This window comes from Callospermophilus lateralis, chromosome 2 (assembly GCF_048772815.1).
Source record: "Callospermophilus lateralis isolate mCalLat2 chromosome 2, mCalLat2.hap1, whole genome shotgun sequence".
NCBI lineage: Eukaryota > Metazoa > Chordata > Mammalia > Rodentia > Sciuridae > Callospermophilus > Callospermophilus lateralis.
In genome coordinates, this window is record NC_135306.1 from 98,908,971 (window position 1) to 98,930,268 (window position 21,298).

The window sequence follows — 21,298 nt, forward strand, 5'->3', positions numbered from 1 at the left end:
GCCTGTACTCATGGCTGCTCTCTGTACTGCTCTCTTGTGGGACTGAGCCCACAGCATAGGGATCTGATACAGCTCCAGGAAGGCAGTGTGAAAGTTAAGTTGAATTGTGACAAACTCATCAGTATTTAGAAAATTGGAGAATTATTTGGTGTTAAAAGTATTGTGGAAAAAAAAAAAAAAGATTGTTTTGTTTGCTTTGCTTGGTTGGGTGGGGGGAGTCCACTGGCATACTGAGATATTTGAGTGTGACCCTATTAGACAGGTGTGTGTTGACAAGAAATTTCATAGACTTAACTGGCCCCCTGATAGAAATACCCATGGGTTAGCATAAGGAAAGAGTTTGGAGGACTTGCTAGATTATTTACCAACATCTCAGCATATATTTGGAAGTCAGATTTTATTCCATTCATTTAATAATAATCAATATTTATTGAGTGCCCACCATACATCATGCATTGAAATAGGTACTGGGGATACAGAAGTAATGAGACACTCTATCCTTATGCAGTTTGTAGTTTATTGGTGGAGATAGACAAGTACTACAAAACTACACATGCTTGAAATTTAAATTAGGGTAAGTTCAAGGTACATTGAGAGAGTGGAGGATGGGGATAATTAAACCAATCTCAGTGTGCTTCAAGAAAATCTTCCTAAAGGAAAGCTCTGGAAGCAAAAGGGACACATAAAAGAGAGTCAATATTTAAAGAAATTCTAGCAAAGAAAAATACATTCCTTAAGTGAGAAAAGACCTAAGTCCATAGATTCAGAGGGGCACTAGGATCTAGTCAAATTGAACCTTTTAAAAAGTATATGTAGTGTGGTAACAGCACAGGTTCTGGAGATAGACTTTGGTTTGGACTTGAAGTTCCTATTACTTTATTACTTATGAGATATTTGAATTTGGACCAAGTACTCAATCTCTGAACTTCAGTTTCCACATCTGTAAGATGAAAATGATAGTATTTTCCCCAAAACATTGCTGTGAAGATTAAATGAATTAGTACTATATAAAATGGTTGAATAGTATCCATCATATAGTAAATGCTTAATAAATATTGAATGATAGCAGGTTGTAAAGATCACTTATTGGATAAAGAGGGATAGGGAGAAGCACAATGTTCTAAATGTCTGATCCTATTGAAAATGGAGAAAGGTCAGGAAAAGAATATCTTGGCAGTAAGAAGAGTTGGTCTTTGGTTTTCAAACAATGAAAATAGAGAATTATGCATCAGAATGAGGACAACTGGCAAATGAAGGTAACCCTTAGGAAAGGAAATTCCAGTAGAACTCTGAATTATTATAAAGGGAAAATGTAACGGGTATCTACTTGATCAAATAAGAAAAGAAAAAATAGGAAAATCAGCAATAAATTGGAACAAAGTAATAGCACCAGAGGGTATGAGAGACAAGTTCACTCACATGAAGTGCTTGGAGCATGGAGTAAGTTGAATTAGCATCATCTTCCTCTTCTACCTCCCCCTCCCCCTCCCCCTCTTCCTCCTCCCACTTCTCCTCCTCCTTATCACTTCAATAAATATGAATGGATTGAATTGTTGTACTGGAAAACAGAAACTCTCAGACTGGAATTTTAAAAACAGTTCAGTTACATACTGTCCCTCAGAAAAACACTTGGAGTGAAAATGATTAGCTTAGAGTAAAGGGAGTAAAGGAAGCAGGTAAATGCTAACAATCAATCAATCAATAAATAAAAAGGATAAAATTAATGTTATAGAAGTTTAACTTGAAAGGTATGGAAAAAAGATAAAAGAAGCACAGTTATGTGAAATTGGAAAGCATAATTTATGGGCACATATAAGGTGTTAATGAGTTTGTATCATACCAATAAAAAACTTGATAAAAATAATAAGAGAAAACTACAATGTGTGTTTCACAGAATTTGCAATATCACATAGGCAAAAGTAAGTAGGGTTATAGATGAATTGAATGATTTAATAAACACAATTTAATTATGTATACATATTTTCATATATTAAGTTTACATATATAAAGATATACAAGATTCAATTATGTACGTTTTTTTTTTTTGTAGTTGTAGATGGCCAGCATGCCTTTATTTTATTTGTTTGTTTATTTATTCATTCCCCCCCCCCAGGGAATTGGGCTTTATTATTATTTTATTTATTTATTTTTTATTTTTTTTAATTAATTTTTATTGTTGGTTGTTCAAAACACTACATAGTTCTTGATATATCATATTTCACACTTTGATTCAATTATGTATGTTTTCATAGCCTTTAATTAAAAAATACACATTTTCCTATGCCAAAGGAACATTTACAAAAATTTATCTTATACTTGAAAGCCTTGGTAAATAAAGAAGGTAATTTTTTGTCTTTATAGATTATATACAAATCATAAATTTAAGTAAAAATGGATAATAAAATATATCCAGAGTAATTTCTTTTTTTTAAAGCAGTCTCATTTATTTTATTTTATTTTTTTAAAGAGAGAGAGAGAGAGAGAGAGAGAGAGAGAGAGAGAGAGAGACATTTTTAATATTTATTTTTTAGTTTTTGGTGAACACAACATCTTTGTTTGTATGTGGTGCTGAGGATGGAACCCGGGCCACAAGCATGCCAGGTGAGCGTGCTACCGCTTGAGCCACATCCCCAGCCCCCAGAGTAATTTCTTGCTAGGAAGTTAATGCTCTGAAATTAGCCATGCATTAAAAGAGGAAATCAAAAGTGATATTGCAAAGTCTCTAGAAAGAAAAGAGTACTATTCCTCCCCTGAACCTACATGCTCTTGTGACTGGCACCATGCAGGGCCCAGTAAAGCCATTCCCTACTCTGCATACTTGGATGCAAGAGATCCTTGCCTAAGAAGTATAATTTCCCAGGTGCACCCCCTGTTCATTTTCTTGCTTGTCTTAGTGTTTTGACATGTGGTTCTGGGGAAACTCATATATTAGAATGGTGTTTGCAATAAAAGTATTTGCAACAGTTGCACATGGTGCCTGAAAAGCATTTTGCAATACTGAATAATTCATTCTACTCTTATATTTGTGCACATGAAAGTCTAGACGTCACATGGATGAAGTATGATAATTATTCTTTATACTTGCAGTTAGAAAGACATTAAATGCTAGAATTCTAGCGAGTTTTCTTTTGGTAAAATTATTTTAAAATATTTAAATTTTCAAAAAGATAAAATTTTCAGCTTTAAACACGTTTTGACTTAAAATTTGATATTTATACATTATAACTTGTACTGGCCTTTTAATATTCATGGATAATTTTGAATATTTTAGAAGAAGAAGAAGAATCCTGAAAACTTATATGAGCAATGATTTTTACTTTGCCCCTTTTAACATTTATTTAGTTTGGGTTTTTAAAAACATATTGTATTTTGAGGGGGTTGGGGATATAGCTCAGTTGGTAGAGTGCTTGCCTTGCATGCCCAAAGGCCTGGGTTCAATCCCCAGCACCACCAAAAAAAAAAAAAAAAAAGGAGGAAACTAAAAACATATTGTATTTTGAGTACAATTACATTTTCTTTTTAAGTTAGTACTGTCAACATAAACTCTGTGAAAAAAATCTGATTATAACAATATAATTAGTGTTTGGGATAAAATGGGGACATGTGAAATGAACTTTAAGGAATAAATATTCATAGTGTTCTCACCCTACAGTAGTCTTCAATTTCTTTTTCTCTGCTGTAAGTACTATAAAGACCATGCTTTCCACATTTTTTTTAAAAAAATCCTTGGTTCTTTTTAGTTATACATGATGGCAAAATCCATATTTATATAATTATACAAGCATGGAATATATCTTATTCTAGTTAGGATCCCATTCTGGTATGGGCAGGTGGCGGGAGTTTGATGAGGGATGTAGAGCAACTTTGTAGCAAGTTCAATCCATAAAGCCTGGTTCAGGAACATGGTAAAGCATTCTCTTTTCAATATTCAAGGAGGATGGCAAGGAATAACTCAGGATGAATGTTTTTTGGGTTAGCCCTGATCTGGGTTAGCACAGGTATCTCTGTAAATTCCTCAAGGAGTGTCATGCCTTCCTTATCTTTCTATACCTCCAGATCTGGAACAATTGGTGTAGAGAAATATTTGTTGAACTGGAAGTTTCTAAAATGACAAAAGTGACAGAGTTTGCTTGTCACTGTATAAATGGCAATGTTGACCAGTGCTGGCTCTTTAGCCAGACTGCAGGTCCTGAGCCTGTTTGTGCTACTTTTTTTTTTTTCCTGGGTACCCTTGGGCAAGAACTCCATTTATCTGTGTCTTGGGTTCTCTTGTCTATAAAATACTAGCACAAACCTCAGAGGGTTGATGTAAAGACTAATGAGTTAATACACTGTAAGGGCTCAGATCAGTTCTTGGCTACAGCAGACCATACACATTTGCTTTTATTAAATGGAATCCACATTTGATTCATGTCAACAAACATTCATTGAATGTCTAAGTTGCTGGAAGACAAATGAATGTCTATCACATGCCAGGCATCTTGCTAGCTATGGATACCAGAGTACTCAGGGCCTAGCCCTCGTCCATGTAAGGAACACAGGGCCTAGCCTCTGCCTCATCCATGCATATGCAGCAAGGAAGGAATTTTGGATAAGCAATAGAGTGATTACAGAACAGTTTACTTTACAACTTGGTCCTAGGAGCTGCAGATGGCCCATAGGAGAAACCCCTGACCCCATCCCAGTCTTGGGCCATGAGGCATTATTTCCTAACAGAGTGGAATGGAAAAGTTAGTGTTTTAAGGGAAAGACCGTGGGGAAGGGACTTACACATCTAGATGACTGTCTACTGCTCCTCTTTGTGGTGGCAGTAGTGGCATCAGGAAAGACCCCCACCTATGGCATCCCCACCCATGTTAGTCTTGCTATATTCTTTACGATCTAAGGGTCCTTTGGTGTTCCTGTTTGTCTTAGCTTATACACTAGCAAGCACTACCTCTGGGTTTATAGGGTGTGGGTTTATCTCCTGAAACAGTCCTTCCTCTCCTAGAGCCTTCCTTACAAGCTTCCTGTTTCCATCAGAACCAACATATCCTGTAAAGGCTTTCAGCTCATGGATTAAGCATGTGCAAGAGAAGAGACAAATTGCATGGAACACTCTCCAAAGGAGTTCTTTTTTCCTCCTTTTATTTTCTTACTTCCTTCCTTTTCCACCCTTATCTCTCTGCCCCATTCCCCATTTCCCACAAATTCAGACTTCCTTAGTAGATTCCAAACCAGGATTTCAGAGATCTTGAGGCATCCTGGTTCTCTGTGAGGGGCAGGGGCTCTCACAGGTCTACATTAGTTTTGAATAAAGCTGATATTTTGGTACAAGCAGTATAAAACCTATGGGTAGTTTGAAGAGCTACAAAATCTGCCTGCTGCCTTACAAAATCCAGATCTATCTGGCAGAGAAACTAACATTGTACAACAATCACTTATTGAAGTTAGGGCAATAAAGAATTTGCTGAAATATTAAATGTGAAATGAGAGGGGAAAATTATTATTAATTTTATAGTGTGTGAATTAGAATCTCTGTCTCCATCCTGCCCCCTCACACAATAAGGGTCTTGAAGGGATGGAACCCAGGACATGTGATTTTTATAGGCATTAAGAAATCTGAGGAATGAGAAAAGATGAATTCAGAAATATTGTTTAGAGAAAGTTGTACATCAGAACTGTCTATCTATCTATCATCTCTCCATTCATCTATTTATTTAACACATTGAATCATGAATGCCTATCACTTCCAATGATGCTATTTCTACATCCTGGATACTTGTGGATGAACATGTATCCATTGCCCTCCCCTCCACAGAGAATAGAGACCTGAGCCCATAGTCACAAGGTACATTAAAAAGTGTTCCAATGTCTGGAGACACACTGAACCCTTCTTGGTGACATTTCCATAATACATTGAGCTAAATAGGAACTTGAAGGGGAAATTGAGACTTTCTAAGTGGATTTGTAGGAAGGAATTTTGGCCACAACTGTGGGAGAGAATGAGATGACCTGAGAAAAGGGTAGCTCCCTGTGTAGGGGCTGCAGGGAACAATGAAAGATACTGCACAAGGAAGCTAAGGAGTCCAGTCACTGTCCCAGGGAGGTGGGAGTTAAGGTGAAGGGATTAAGACAGAAAGCACAAGATGAAACAGTAGACATCTAACTGTGTAAATCAGATCAACAATACAATACTCATGGTTTTCTTACAAATGCATAACTAAAATGAAGGATGAAGAAATGATAAGGAAACTTTAAAGCCTAGTGTTGAGGAAGGAAGAAGCAAGTTTTGTAGGAGTTCTGGATTTTTCTTTTAAGCTGGGCATTTTGAGAGGATAGAAACCCTACCGAGAACCTATAATTCCAGATAATGATTTTGTCCACACAGTGATCCAACAGGGAAAATATAACAAATAGGGGACACAGGGTAAGTAAAGCTGAAGTCCAATAACTTCTGTTTTATTTTCCTGTTTGGTTTTCGACAGTGATTGAATTAAGTTCAAGGTGCCAAAGCCTCCTTTCTCCTTGGACTGCTTGTACCAGTCTTGGCCTCTTTGGGGTTCATCTTTCTGTAATAGAGAAGGAAGAAAGGAATGCCGACTGATTCTCTGGGGCTGGTGCTCAGTGCTGGAGGGGCACAGATTTTGGTCTGCATGCAGCTAGTTATCAGTTCCACTTCCGTTAAAAAATCATAGTGTTTTACAGGAGAGCCCCAGATAGCCTTTTCTGGGGTCACATGAAGGATGCATGCATGTGGCCCAAGTGTGTTATTTTCCTGACTTAGCAAGCTTGCCTTGTTCCCCATGGGTCCTCCCGATTGCTGCTGTAAAGACGGGAGGTAATGGAAAAATAATCCAGAGAAAAGGGAGGGGAAAAAGCAGAGGTATTTCTGGTCATTGGCTCCTGTTGCTTTTGGCACTTAAAAAGTGAGATTCCCTGGCTGCCTGTGGCTGTCTCAGATGGGAGGGGAGGCCAAGTGCAGGGGACATTCAGGAGCCCTTTCAGGTTCTTTGGCCATTTCTGCTAAGCTTTGTTATTTGTTTACTTTTACATTTCAGTGGTTTATAATTCATGGACACAGGTGTGGAGAAAGGGAAAGGAAGGGGTGGCAGCTTAGATGTGGCTTCTAGGTCTCTCAGGACAGTTTTTCCCTGTGATGGAGAAATTGGATGCTGCAGTTACAGCATGTGGCCACTGGGCGGCAGGCTCTTAGTGTGGCCTGACGCAGAGGTGGCTTATTGGTCAGCTAAATCCTACAGAAGATGGCCTGGGGTTCAATAAAACGGAAGGCTTCCAGGAACTATGGACCTTAGATGTATTACAATGTCTGGTTTGGCTTTCGGTACTAGAGGTAAATTCTAGAGTCTAAACTGATGCGTTTCAGGTTTTCCCAGCACTGGTCACTAGTGAATGATGAGAATTGGAGCAGGATTGTGCTGGATTCTCAGATCATCTCCTGGTAGAAGCCAGATGTATGTGTCTGATGTGGATTCTGATTATTGTCTTAGATTTTGTTCAGTTTATCTTTTCTGCAGTTTCCTAAAATATTGTCAGTGTTATACTGGTGAGTTCCAAATTCAAGTGCCATGTTTGTTTTACTTGTTCTGCAACACATAGCACAGACCAGCAGCTGGGTGTGGTCATTATGCAGGGCACAGGAGAGATGGCCTGACCCTGTGAACAGGGAGCAAGCCCCTCCCGGTGTTTGATGACCCAGGCTTTCTATTGCCAAACTCAGGTCCTGGCCCTGCACCACTGCTCCCTGAGAGGGAGGGAGGGAGGGAGGGAGGAGAGAGAGAGAGAGAGAGAGAGAGAGAGAGAGAGAGAGAGAGAGAGAGAGAATCCAGAGCCATTTCCAGGTGATGGAGGATGGAGAGGAGGGGCATTTAACCTGAGAGAGAACAGGCAGCCTTTTTGTTTCTCGAAAGCCAGTCCAAATTCTGCCTTGAATCCTAGGTCAGTTTTGGCACCAAAATGGTTTGCATCAAAATTCAGGTGTTTGAGGTGGGCTACATTCAGCCATGTAGCTTACTCCTGTGAAGCTTCGTCAGTTTATGAATGACACCCCTTCCCTTCCCCTCTGCAGATTTCCATTTCCTCCTGTCCTTTCAACATCTTGCTTCCATGTGCTTCTTTCTTAGCTCTTTCACTTTCTATTTTCCCTTCCCAACTCTTGCCATTGTGGCCTCAGGACCCATATAGTTTGGATCTTAATGTTTCCCAAAGGCCTATGTGGTAAATGTGCATAGGCAGGTGGTAGAACTCTTGGGAGATGAGGCCTAGTGGAAGCAAGTTATGTGATTGGGGGTGTCCCCTTGAAGGGGATATTGGGACTCCAGCCCTTTCCTATGTCTCATTCTGCTTCCCAGCTGCTATGAGATGAGCAGCTCTGCTCAAGGACATGCTTCATGCCATGGTGTTTTGACTCACTACAGCCTGGAAACAATGAAGCTAACAAATCATGGACTGAAACTAGGAGCCAAAATGTATCTTTTCTCCTTTAAATTGATTTTCTCAGGTGTTTCGTCACAGCAACCAAATGCTAACTAACACACGATCTTCAGTCACATTCTCCATTATTTTCTAGTATTATAAAGGCTACTTGAGATGGCTAATTTCATGTGTCAAATTGGTTAGGCTGTGGTGCACAATCTTATGGTCAAATTCCTGTCTAGATGTTGATGTGAAGGTATTTTTTAAATGCAATTAATACTTAAATCATTAGACTTTGAGTAAAGAAGATTGTCATCTATAAAGTGTTTGTAGGGGGAGGGATTTGTCCAATCTTAGGCCTGGCCTCAAAAAAGACTGAGATCCCAAGAGGAGGAAGGAATTTTTCCAGAATGACTTTGAATTCAAGACTGCAACATCAGCTTTTCTCGGAGTCTCCAGCCTAAGGTCCTGTCTTGAAGATTTCAGACTAGAGAACCCCCCCACATCATGAGTCAATTCCTGAATTCTGCCTCCACCCCCACCTACTGGTTCTGTTTCTCTGGAAAGCCCCATGTAATACACCACTTTCTCTGCTTGATGCCTTGATGTAAGTGCACACTCTTGAGAGCCCCTTTGACTGGAAGCTGCTCACTTTCTGATCTCAGTGCACTAGGGCCTGAAAATACTGTACTCTCAGTATTTACCACTGCTTCCAGATGTCTTCTGTTTTTATAAAAGCTCATCTTCCATTTGGCCCCTCCGATAAACAACCCATCATTGTCTTTCTTCTAGCATGTTCCAGGCCGTTTCTCCTCATTAGGTCGGATTCGGACCTGTCTCAGAATCATCTTCCCTGCTGCCTGCCGTGACCCACTGAACTTTATATGTAGGCACATGGCTTGTCCTAACAGCCCAGCTGTTAACAGCCCAGTGCTGCTCCAAGGACCCGCATCTCCTCTCCTCTCCTCTCTTGCCCCATAGTGGTCTTCTCTCCTCTCCAGCTTAGCCTCCATCGGAGGGTCATTGAGAGCTCTTCCCCAGCAAAGTCAATGTTCTGTCCCTTAACTGGCCTCTCGCTCTTTCAGTGTTCTTAAGACCTTCCTCAGACCAAGTGGTCTTGGAACTCACACACATCTCTGGTCCCTTGGCCTCTCCACTTCCTTCTTGGCTACCACGCTCTTTCCAAGTCTCCCTCCCCTCTGTGCTACACCCCATGGTTCATCCTCTGGACCACCCATCCATCGACAGCACCCTTGATTCCCTTGTGACACTGTGTCTCTCACTGAGTTATACTCATCAGGGAGACAGAGGTGACATTGATTGTGTTCACCTTAAATATTTACAGTAGTGCAATTCAAATATGTATGTGTATGCACATATACCAAAATATATGTACAAATATGTATCTATACTTAATGAAATGCATATGTATATATATATGCACATATTTGCTTAATGAATGAATTTCACACATGCCCAGCAAAACCCAACTCTGGCTGTTCTTCAAGTCATTTCCTTTGGTCTTATATCTGGGAAGCATAGTAGGGATAGAAGGAATCATAAAACCATGTTGATGATGTTTTTATTAATTTTTTTTGTAGTTGTAGATGGACAGCATGCCTTTATTTTATTTATTTTTATGTGGTGCTGAGGAATGAACCCAGTGCCTCACATGCCCAAAGCAAGTGCTCTGCCACTGAGCTACAGCCCCAGCCCCAGCCCCATGTTGACTATATTTAACTGTGATTTTTTTCACTACAATTTTTTTTTTTTTTTACTGAGGATTGAATACAGGGGTGCTTCAGCACTAAAAATAATCTCCAGCCTTCTTATTTTTTATTTTGAGACAGGGTCATTCTAAGTTGCTTAGGGCCTTGCTAAGTTTCTGAGGCTGGCCCCAAACTTGTGATTCTCCTGCCTCAGCCTCCCAAGTCAGTGGGATTGCAGGTGTGCACCACTGTATTAAATTACAATTTTATAAGTAAAATTCATGGACTTCTAACTCAGAACTCAGTTTCTGCTCAACTGTTTCAGGTCATGTCCTTCTCCTATCACACTTCTGCCTGGTTCATACCTTCTTCCTCTATCACTTCCGGTTTCCTCTTAATATTTCAGGCCCTGATTCTTACAGTTCTTACTCACAATTCACGAGGAAGAGTAAAACTATCAGGGCTTATCTTTCCCTGCATTCCCTGAGCTGCTTCTATACTTCCCCACAGCTTTCTACACCTCCCCTTGCCTCCTACCCCCTCACCTCCTAACAAGTAGACATGCCACCTTTTTCCCAGCCAACAAGAACCTTTGAGGATGGACCCTTCTAGAATCTCAGAAAGCCCCATTTCCTGCTCTTTTCCAAAAAGACGGCTGTCAGCAGTGTTGAGTCTGTCTGCCCCTGGGTAGCCAGGGTTATGAGAGAGGGGAGTGGGGACCCACGAGGGATCATGTTTCCTGACTCGGAGCCCCTGATGGTAATAGGAGCTGGTGAGGCCATCCCCTCCCCACCCCTGACCCCTGCTGAGCATGTGAGAGAGCTAAGAGGAGCTAAAGGACTTGAGGGGTGAGGGGCCCACTTTGGCAAGGCTCTGGGTTGTTCCTGGGGTCTCCTGGTCAGTTTGGCCACTGAAGAAGTTTCTAGCACAATGGTGCTGCTCTCTAGCTGAGGACAGCAATCACTGCATTGGACTCTTTGTGCTAAACGACTAAAGACTTTTCTCTGTGCTCAGCTGTGCAGGTGGCAGAAGGCTGAGCCCAAAGCCCATGGCAGCTCCCAGATGTCCCTACAGGACTAGGGACTTGTTAAAACCCCCTGTGTCAAGGCCTTTTTTGGACTGGGATTCAGGATTCCATTTTGAGGCCACTGTTTCAGTAGACATTTCTAAAAGTCATAAAAATGTTAAATAAATGTGAACCTAGGACACTTGCCATTTCTTGCCATGCCCAGCTGTCACTTTTCCATCACAAGAGTCACCTGGGCTGGGCTAGGCTGATGCAATTTATCTACCTTCAAAACTTCATGTGTTCTGAAGGAGAGTTTGCCAATGCCTTTCTTCACGTATTTGGTTTTGTCTGTTTTGTTGTAAATCAGCCCTGAGTTGGATTCTAATGGCCTCAGAAGTTCCATGTTGGTGGTGGGGGGGTGGTGATAGAGATTTTTCTTTGTAGCTAATTATGAGCTTTCAATTAGAAATTCATAGGCTCAATTCATAATAGCTAAGCTATGGAACCAACCTAGGTTACCTTCAACAGATGAATGGATAAAGAAAATATGATATATATGCACAATGGAATATTCCTCAGTCACAAAGAATAATAAAATTAGGGCATGTGCCAGTAAATGGATGGAACTGGAGACTATCGTGGTAAATGAAATAAGCTAATTCCCCAATAAACCAAAGGCCGAATGTCCTCTCTGATATATTGTGTGTTAGAATCCATAAGGGAGGAGGGGGAAGAATAGAAGTTCACTGGAGTAAGCCAAGGGTAATGAAGGGAAGGGAGGGATGATTGGAATAGGAAAGACAGTAGACTGAAGTGGGCATAACTTTCCTATGTTCATACATGAATACATGACTAGTGTAACTCCACATCATGTAAAACCACAAGAATGAGCTCCTAGTATGTATAATACACACACTCCAAATATGTATTATATGTCAAAATGTACTCTACTGCCATGTATGTATATCTAAAAAGAACAAATTTTAAAAAATTCATACAGGCTTCAATGACCAGTCCCTCTGGTTACACTTGCATCCTGTTGTCCCCAGGAGAGAGGTGATGACATTCAGACTGAAAAACTGAGGCTAAGGAAAGATGTGCCTGGCTTCTTGGGAAAGTCCTACCCTGTCTCTTGCTCCTGAATCATTACAGCCCCAGATCAGGGATACACATCCTGGAGGAGTCCAGTCTCTTATTCTCTAAAAACCAAAAAGAGGTCACTCATTGCTCATAGAACAAACCACCAACCCTCAGCAGGGCAGACAGGTCCCTTTCCAGCTTTAGTCCCACCCCTGTCACTACATGCCTCCCCATCCTGGAAAGGCTCCTGTGCCCTCCTGCACAGCGTCCCTCCCTAGGTCTCTGTACTTTCCGTTTCTCTCTGCTCATTGGGGGAGACCAGTAAAGAGAGCTCCTCTTCTGGAAAGGCTCTGGGTAAACGTCAGAGGAGTGTCATTGCCCTGCGGATTATAGAACCATGAGCCCAGCTAAGCTGTCTCCTGCAGCCAGCTCTGAGCGCCTCATGGAATGGGACAGTACTTGGCCATCTGTTCCTGGTAGATCCCTGTCTGGTCCGTGGCACTCAGCAGGAGCCCTGGAAGAGCTCACTGAATGGCGTAGTGGTCCAGGGTATGGATGAGGGTGCAGAGGAGACCAGAGAGGCCTGACAGTCCCTGCAGCCTCAACCGAGATGTCCTCAATTCGCTGCGTTGCACCACGAGCATCTGGCCAGAAGGGGTCTCTGCAGCGCAGATCACAAATTTGGTTCTCAAGTCTACAGCCATGGAAGCGGCAGAAAGGGGTACCTCCTAGTAAAGAAGTCAGGCTGCCCTGACAATCCAGCTGGTGCTCCGTACCGCTGAAGAGAGACACTCAGCACCTCCCTTTTCGAGAAGAAATTCCCTCTAAATTTGGCCTTCCTTTGGAAGGTATGTTTTCAGACCCTTGTATCCCCATAGAAGACAACTTCTTGCCTCTCCTCTCCTATCCCAAATTCACTGGCTCTTTTCTTTAAAATACAATATGCAGAGAAGGACTTCCTCTGTATTACATTGAGTGTGCATAAAGAGAAGTGCTTCCTGAACTGAGTGTTTCTCCTATGGCTATAGGTTAATAAGAACACTAAGAATTCAGAAGGAAAAAAAAAAACAGATAATGAGAGTTCATTGATTTTTTTCTCATAGTAATTTTTATATAGTCTACCAGTTGTCCAAATACTGTGTTTCTTTACCCATTATTGTGGCACTTCACATACATAGCACTTTATCTACCACATAGGACACCTATCAGGATGGCTATTATTAAAAAAAATGGAGGAGATGTAGAGAAACAAATATTTGCATATTTGGTGGGAATGCAAAATGGTGCAGCCACTATGGAAAATAGTATGAAGGGTTTGTCAAAAAAATTAAAATTACCATATAGCCCAGCAATTCTACTTGTGGGTCTTTATTTAAAAGAATTGAAATCCAAGAACTTGCAAAAATATTAGCACTCTCCTGTTCATTGCAGCACTATTGACAATAGCTAGAATGCAGAAACAACCTAAACATCTTTCAACAATTGAATGGATAAAGAAAATGTGTTATATACATACAATGGAGTATTATTCATCCTTTAAAAAGAAGGGTATCCTGACATATGTGATAGCATGGATAAAACATAAAGGACATTATGCTAAGTGAGAGAAGCCCATCACAGAAGAGTTCACTGATTTTGTTAACATGTAGTAAGCTTCTCTTAGTCATCTCCTGTAAATGATTCCCTGATCCATGGGAACTTTTATGAATGTGGTCTACCAAGAATGAGAACCTAAGTATTAACTGCTGTTTGTTGAGCACTTATTCTGTGCCAGGCCCACGGTGAGGCAGTTGATATTTTTCATTCCATTCAGTGGCCCAGCCTGGTAAGTATGGAAGGCAGTGTGCTGTGTGGTTGGGTTCAGGCTCTGGGCCACACCACCTAAGTTCAAACCTGGTTTTGCCAATTATCAGCTGTGGAGCTTCCTAACTCCCTCTTGGTCTCTGTTTTCTCATTTGTACAAAGTGGATAATAACAGTACGTAAATCAGAGGGGTTTGTGAGGATTTAGTGGCCTAAGAACTAAGAACAGAGGCTGAAAGATAGTCAGCAATCACAAAAGTATTGCAATCTATCCTCCATCTGTATGCTCAGATTCAACCAGCCAGCCTTGGCTTATATATGATATAGTTAGTTCTAGGATGATTGCATCTATACTAAACAGACTTTTCTTCTTGTTATTATTCCCTGAATAATAAAGTATCAAAACTATTTACATAGCATTTGCATTGTATTAGATATTATAAGTCATCTAAAGATGATTTAAAGAATATGATAGTATGTGCATATTTTACATGTGAATGTTATATTTTATACAAGGGACTTGAGCACCTACAGATTTTGGTACCTGCAGGAGGTCCTGGTACCAATCCCAAGAAGATAACAAAAGATGATTGTATTTTTGTTCTAAGATATACAGAAAGGGAAATTGAATCAGCAAGGTTAAATAACACATCTGCGCTGGAGTTGAACCCAATTCCTGTTTTGTACCAAAGCTCAGTCTCCTCAGCTACATGGGCACGTGTATAAACAGGTTGGTTGTGTGGGAACTGGGTTAGTAACACAGCTACTTGGTTTTGTTGCACGCTGACCTTTTGTTGAGGCCTAGATACAGACTTGTATTGGCTGATCAGACAGGAGGGCTTGAGGCGCCTCAGCACATTCTTGTTCCGCACCCTTCCCAATTGACCTTCAGAGGGCGCCATTGAGCTATGTTCGTAGCGTTCCAGGCAAAAGGACCCCACGGTACAATTTGAAATTACTCATGTTGAAAAGAAAAACTCAAAGGCTGAAATCCAAACTACCAAGACTTTTATCTTTATTACAAAACAGATCTTTCAAACAAAATCGCTCCACGGCAAGAATGAGAAGACTTTTCAGAAGTCAAGGTTATTGCAACTTGTGTAATTTCTTTTCTTTGCTCATCGTACTTTAAAAAAAAAAGCTACCTTAAAACAAAACAAAACAAAACAAAAAAGAAGCCACAAAGACACACACAACCCTGGAGAGGGTATCAGTGTCAGAATCTTCAGCCTTAACCTTGTCTGGAGAGGTGTTTTAGAGTCTGTCTCCATGACAGTATAAAACAAATGTTTAACTCTGGTTCATGCTGACAGGAATCTAATATTGTCAGAGAGCATGGGAGGCTGGAAAATAATTAGGACCAACTTTTCCTTTACTTATTTGCCAAATTTGAGGTTCTAAACCAGGTCACTTTCCTGGAAGCTTTCAACAGGCAAGGCTACTCTCGTGGAACACCAACAGTGCCCACTTGGGGTGTTGTCCTGTCCACTTCTAGACCCCTGGCCTAAACCTACACTGGCCTCCACAGTCAGCCTCACTGGGTTTTGGACTGGAGTTGAAACCCCAGAGTTCTTGGAGAATTGACAAAAGGCCCACAGTAGCCCTTTTGCCCGTGCACAGTGCACAACAGCATGATCACAAAGTATCTCTGTCTCTTCTCTCAGGCATAAACCAAGTGTGAAAGAAAGCCAGCCCCACTGGAAAGAGAACTCTTCAGGGGCTGGGAGTGTAGCACAGTGGCTACACAGTGCTTGTCTAGCATGTTCAGGGCCCTGGGCTCGATTGCCAGTGCCTCAAAAATAAATCAATAAAATAAGAGAGAGAGAGAGAGGGAGTGAGTGTGAGCATGTGCCCTGGGCATGTGGCTGGGGATGTAGCTCAGTAGTAGGATGCTTACCTTGTGTGAGCAAGGCCCTGGTTCAATCCCCAGCACTGGGTGGGGGGGGGGGGAATCATCTTTTAAATGAAGAGATAGAGAATGCTCCCAATTCAATGGCTTTTAGAAGTCACCTGGCAAATGTTTCCAGACCATCTCTAAATGAAAGAGCCTTCAAGCACATTAGTCGGTTTCAGCTCTTCCCCACCATCTCTTATGAGCATCCCTGTTTTCCAGGGTGGAGAGGGTAAAGTGGCTTCCATGTTGCCCATCTACTGGAGTGTCTATGCTGAGATTCCAACTCTGCAAATAATCAGAGTTTCCACTTTTGTTGAGCAGCAGGCAGGGGCAAGGATCAAATTCACTCAGCTTTTCTTCACCTTTGCAGAACTTGCAAGGCTGTGCAGATAAGAGAGCTTTTGCTCTGTCCCTCACCATGTCTCCTCCCACTCTCCCAAGTTCAGCCTTATCAAAAAGCCCTCACCACTGGCAGACAGATCAGGGCCAATCTGAGGTAGGTGTACCCGCAGGCCTCCCACATCTCCTCCAGGGTCCCCCATTCTGCTCTTAGAGTTCCTGGCTTCACATTCAGCTATTCGTCTCCCACAACCCTAGCCTGAATTCTGCTTTGTAAAATGCAGACCCTTCCGGGAGGGATGACTAGTTTAGTTTCTGATATCTTCATGTGATTTAGTTTATATTCCTTTCTTGACTAGGAAAAAAAAAAAAAAAAAGAGCAGGAAACAAAAGGAGAAAAGACAGAAAGTGAAAAAGGGATGAGGGACTGTCTTCCAGTTTGGCTCAGGGAAGACTATCTTGAGCAAGTGGATTCTGAGACCACCCTCCATGAAATAAGGTGTGTCCCAGTATAGCGTCTCCTGATGCTGACTTCATCAGCATCAGGAGACGCTATACTGAATATTTGATGTGATCTAACAGTGCAGGCTGCCCTCTGCCATGTCGTGTGGGTAATCTTTAGCACTCTTTGGTAGCAAAGGAAGAATCAGACTCTACTATGGAAAATACCTAATTCTGTTTTCAGCGGGGGGGGGTCACTTGCAAACATAGCCTTAAAATGTATTTAAAAAAAAATGTATTAAAAAAAAAAAAAACACCAAAAACCATAGCCATTTAAATGATTAAGAAAAGAAGCTGAGTCCATAAGCTTTTTTTTTTTTTTTTTTTTTTTTTTTTTTTTTTTTTAATAAACAGACTTAATAGTTTGCAGGTTGGGCCAGGGTTTTTCCCTCTTTCGTTTATTTCTGAGATGTTTTTGAATCTTACCTTTAACAAGAAATTTCACACCTCCCTCTGAATTGTCATAACCTTGAATGCTGAGCTCAACCTTATTGAGGGACCGGCTTCAGGATCTCTCAGCAAATGTAATTGTGAGAACTGAAGTCCTGGAGAATCTTCAAGCTGCAAACACCAGGCAGCTCTATTAGCACCCCTGATTCGGAGACCACTTCTTAAAGGCCTCAGAGGTGTGATCATGTGGGACACATCTGAACAACGTCTGGGGTCACTGGGCAACCCCAAACACATGCAGCCTGGCCGGGGGGCCATGTGTATGTCTTCCCCTCCCCAGGCAGGAGGCAGCTGGATTCTAACTTACTTCAAACAGGTCACACTTGGTGACTTGGAGCGCAGATGGGGCATTGCAACGTCAAGCACACTCTTTCCTCAGCACTGTCCCTGCATGTTCCCTCAGCCAGGGTGGTCCTGATAAGAGCTCCGTAGCCAACAGAGAATTTTTTGCTCATGAACTGCTTTCAGTGGTGGCTCTTGAGCTCACTGGGGGGTACAGGAGCTAGAAGATGTGAAGGAGGTGAACAGGCCCTGGAGTGTTATGGGGAACCCTCCCCATCGCCCGCCCCCCTTCATTTTTCCTTCCTACTGTTCCCATTTGGATGGCTTTGCTTGTTTGTCCTTTTCCCTATAGGTGATAAAATCCACTCCACCCTACACAACATTTCCAACAAGGCTGAAGAGGGGCTGGCGTGCTCCTTCTGGTGGCCATTCCTTGTAAGACATGGGGGGAGACTGTTTCCCAAATTAGCAAGAGAAGCTGGGTTTCCTTTGAACTCTGGGATGAGCTGGCCTAAAGACTGGCTAGGCTCCCAGCCTCCCTGAGTCCCAGGGCCTGTGGGGGGTTGGAGCCATAAGTAACTAGCTCCCACTGTGGTACCAGTATGCCCAGCCAGGTTGGGCTGTGGGGCAGCGTGGGGGTGGGGAGTGGCAGGGCCTGGAATTGAGTCCCTTGGAGCCTTGGCTACCAACTCCACCCACTCAACAATTCATGGCATCTAATTGCTCTTTCCTTTTTATTTTATTTAGTAACTGGGTTCAGCCCAGGAAACTCTGGCTTCCAATCCTTGAGTGTTTTGACTCGGGCACCGTAAACTGTCTGATTTCTTGGACAAACACAATCTTGAGGAATTTTTTCTCTTTACACAATGGCCGGGCTCTGTGAATGTCATGGTTCTCCATTCAGGCCTCGGTCACTTATTTTTCCCTTCCTACAGACGTCAAACTACTTAAAATAAATATACCCTTTGGTTGGGGGCCCTTTCCTTTGGATTACTCACCTTTATCTCTGGAATTAGAAGGCATCTGCTAGCAGAGATAGGGTTTGTACCTGCTCCTGCACAGAGCTCCCACAGATCTGGGGTCAAAGAGACACAGATCCTGGTATTGTTGGACATAGCAATTGCGTGGGGACCCTATGCATGGGAGCAGGGCCAGGAGGACTTGGCCCCAGAGGCTTGCTGTGAGAGCTGGGCTTTCTGTGTATCTTCCCCTTAGAGATGGAAATGGACACATTAACATGTGGTTCTTAGGATGAGCACTAAGGGCCACAGGTTCATAATAACCTGCCTGCATACTTTAGGCATTCCAAAGAAGTAAGATAATTGGGATGTTTATACTTCCCTACCCCACCCTCAAATTTATTGGGCTTTCCTTGTCAAAGAAACTCATCCCTGGGGACAATCAGCTGCAGTGAGCCTGACTTGCTAGGGAAAACCAGGAGGTTTTTATCTTTAGACTAGGGGTAGGAGCAAGCCTCTCTAGTAGACTGAAGTATAAGAGTGCTAGGAACCATGTGGACACCAGGTAACACTGAATGGAAATAGCTTAGTGTGGGAAAGTCTCTGAAAACAAAGTGTTGGAGGAAGATGGAAATTGTTGGGGAGGCAAATGTGACAGCAACACAGTATGTTTCAGAGTTTGGATTTTTTGAGTTTTGAAGTGTTTGCATGTACATGAAGACATAACTTGGGGATGGGACCCAAATCTAAACACAAAATTTATTTGTGTTTCATATACATCTTATACAATTAGCCTGAAGGTATTTTATACATTATTTTAAGGAATGTTGTGCATGAAATAGTTTCATGTTGTGAAAATTTCCTCCTGTGACATTATGTTGGTGCTTGAAAAGTTTGGGACTTTGGAGCATTTCAGATTTAGATATTTGGATTGGGGTATTTAAACTGTAATAGATAACCCACACAGACTCACTCTTATAACCACTCTTTATTGAATGCTTTACTACATTTTGGGAGTAAGATGGCTAAAGACCAACAGACGAGCAAAATGTTAAGTGATAGAAGTTGTCGTTATTCAGATAAAGAAAGTCTGCAGGGAATCCTGATAGATTGCGTGTGCTGTTTGTGTGGAGTGGTCCCGGGGCAAGGGCATCCCTGATGTCAAGCCAGACCCCATTCCCACCCAGGCTGCTTGCTGCTCATGATTGTTGCAACCCCACTCCTGTTGTTGAAGTAGAATATGTGACCTAGAAGCTAGATTCTACTTATGGAAACATTCAGACTGGAAATTCGAAACTGAGTCTTGCCCAGAAAACCCAATGTGGGTGGCTAACCTACCGAATTCTAGTGCACCTTATTGCCATGGAACCTGTAATGTCAGCCACATACTGTGGGATCCTATCTCACCATTAAGTCGGGGAATAAGCAGCAAGAAAGCCACCCCTTGGTCAGCATACATCTCTCTTTCGGTGCTGGGTTCTTTGTTTCCTACTGAAAAACAATGGCCCAAACTGATCACCCTGACAGCTCCCTAGATGCCTGTCCCTCCCTCCTCAGGCCCCAGCCAGCCTCTGCATTGACATCTTGTTCCTCTCCTGAGTACATGGGCTCATCTGATTGTACCTCTCTTTGTGTGAGAAGTTATCCTATCTCACCAGGTCTGCCCAGTTATGCTGAAATCAAGAGAATCCTGTTGTGTTGAAACTGGTGCCCAGAATGCATCTCATCTCTGAGCTCCTACCCAGGTCTTTTCTTCAAAAACAGGAAGTAACCCCAGGACAGTGTTAATCAGCCCCAATACCCAAAGTTGAGATTTCATCAGAGCTCAGAAAGTTGGACTAAGATATGGCACATCATTTTATATAGACCTCTACCACCTGGCCATTTCCTTTTTGTTTCTTTCAGGCTTCTAAATTTCTCCTTCTGCTCTTATCCTCATCCTTGGATTCAGACCCAGGCTTCTTGGGTGAAACCTTCAAAAAAGGACAATGGTGGGCTTAGAGACCCACTTTCTCAAAGACTTCAAGGTCACATTATGAAAGTGGGTGGTCATTTATGGGGTTGGAACAAAGGATATCGCCTTGGATTTTCTTCTTATTTTTCTCTTCTTTGTTCTTTTTTTTTCTTTTTTCTTTCTTTTTGTTTTATTTTATTTTATTTATTTATTTATTTTTTTGACACAGCATCTTGTTATGTTCCTGAGGCTGGCCTTGAACTTCTGGACTAAGGCAATCTTCTCTCCTCAGCTTCACAAGTGCTGGGACTACTACAGGTGTGTGCTACTAGGAATCTTTAATTTGTTATGTGACTTTGTTGATGATTCATGTATTTCATCACTAGAGTGAAACTACTGGAAAAATACCAGTTGTGTTAAAGGAGGAAAGGCTTTGGCTTCATCTTAAGTGTTTTTCTGGGGTAGATGAAAACCCAGATGCAAGGTCTCAGGTGTCTGGTGATCAAGGCAGGAAGAAAAGCCTCTACATCTCAGCAGTGCCCTTCCTTCACTGTGTTCCTGTCCATCCTTGGTGAGACTCAGCCTGGGCCCATGGGTCTGATGGTGCGGCACAGCCCAGATAGCTGACTGGCCCCTTGTCTGCTGTCTAGGCCACATTCCCTCCCTTTCTCTTCTAGTCCCTATACCCTCTGATCTCTCTCCTTCATCTAAATCTGAATTCCTTTCCGTATAAATAAGAGACTTTTTCTGTTGATAGATGGAATGAATAATGAATAAACACATTCCCTTACTCCATCATTAATGAGATATCTTTACTACGCCCCCATCCCCTTTGATTATCAGCTGTTGAAAAATATCAGAACATGGAAAGGAATCCAAAGATGAAATGTGTTTGGGGGGGAAA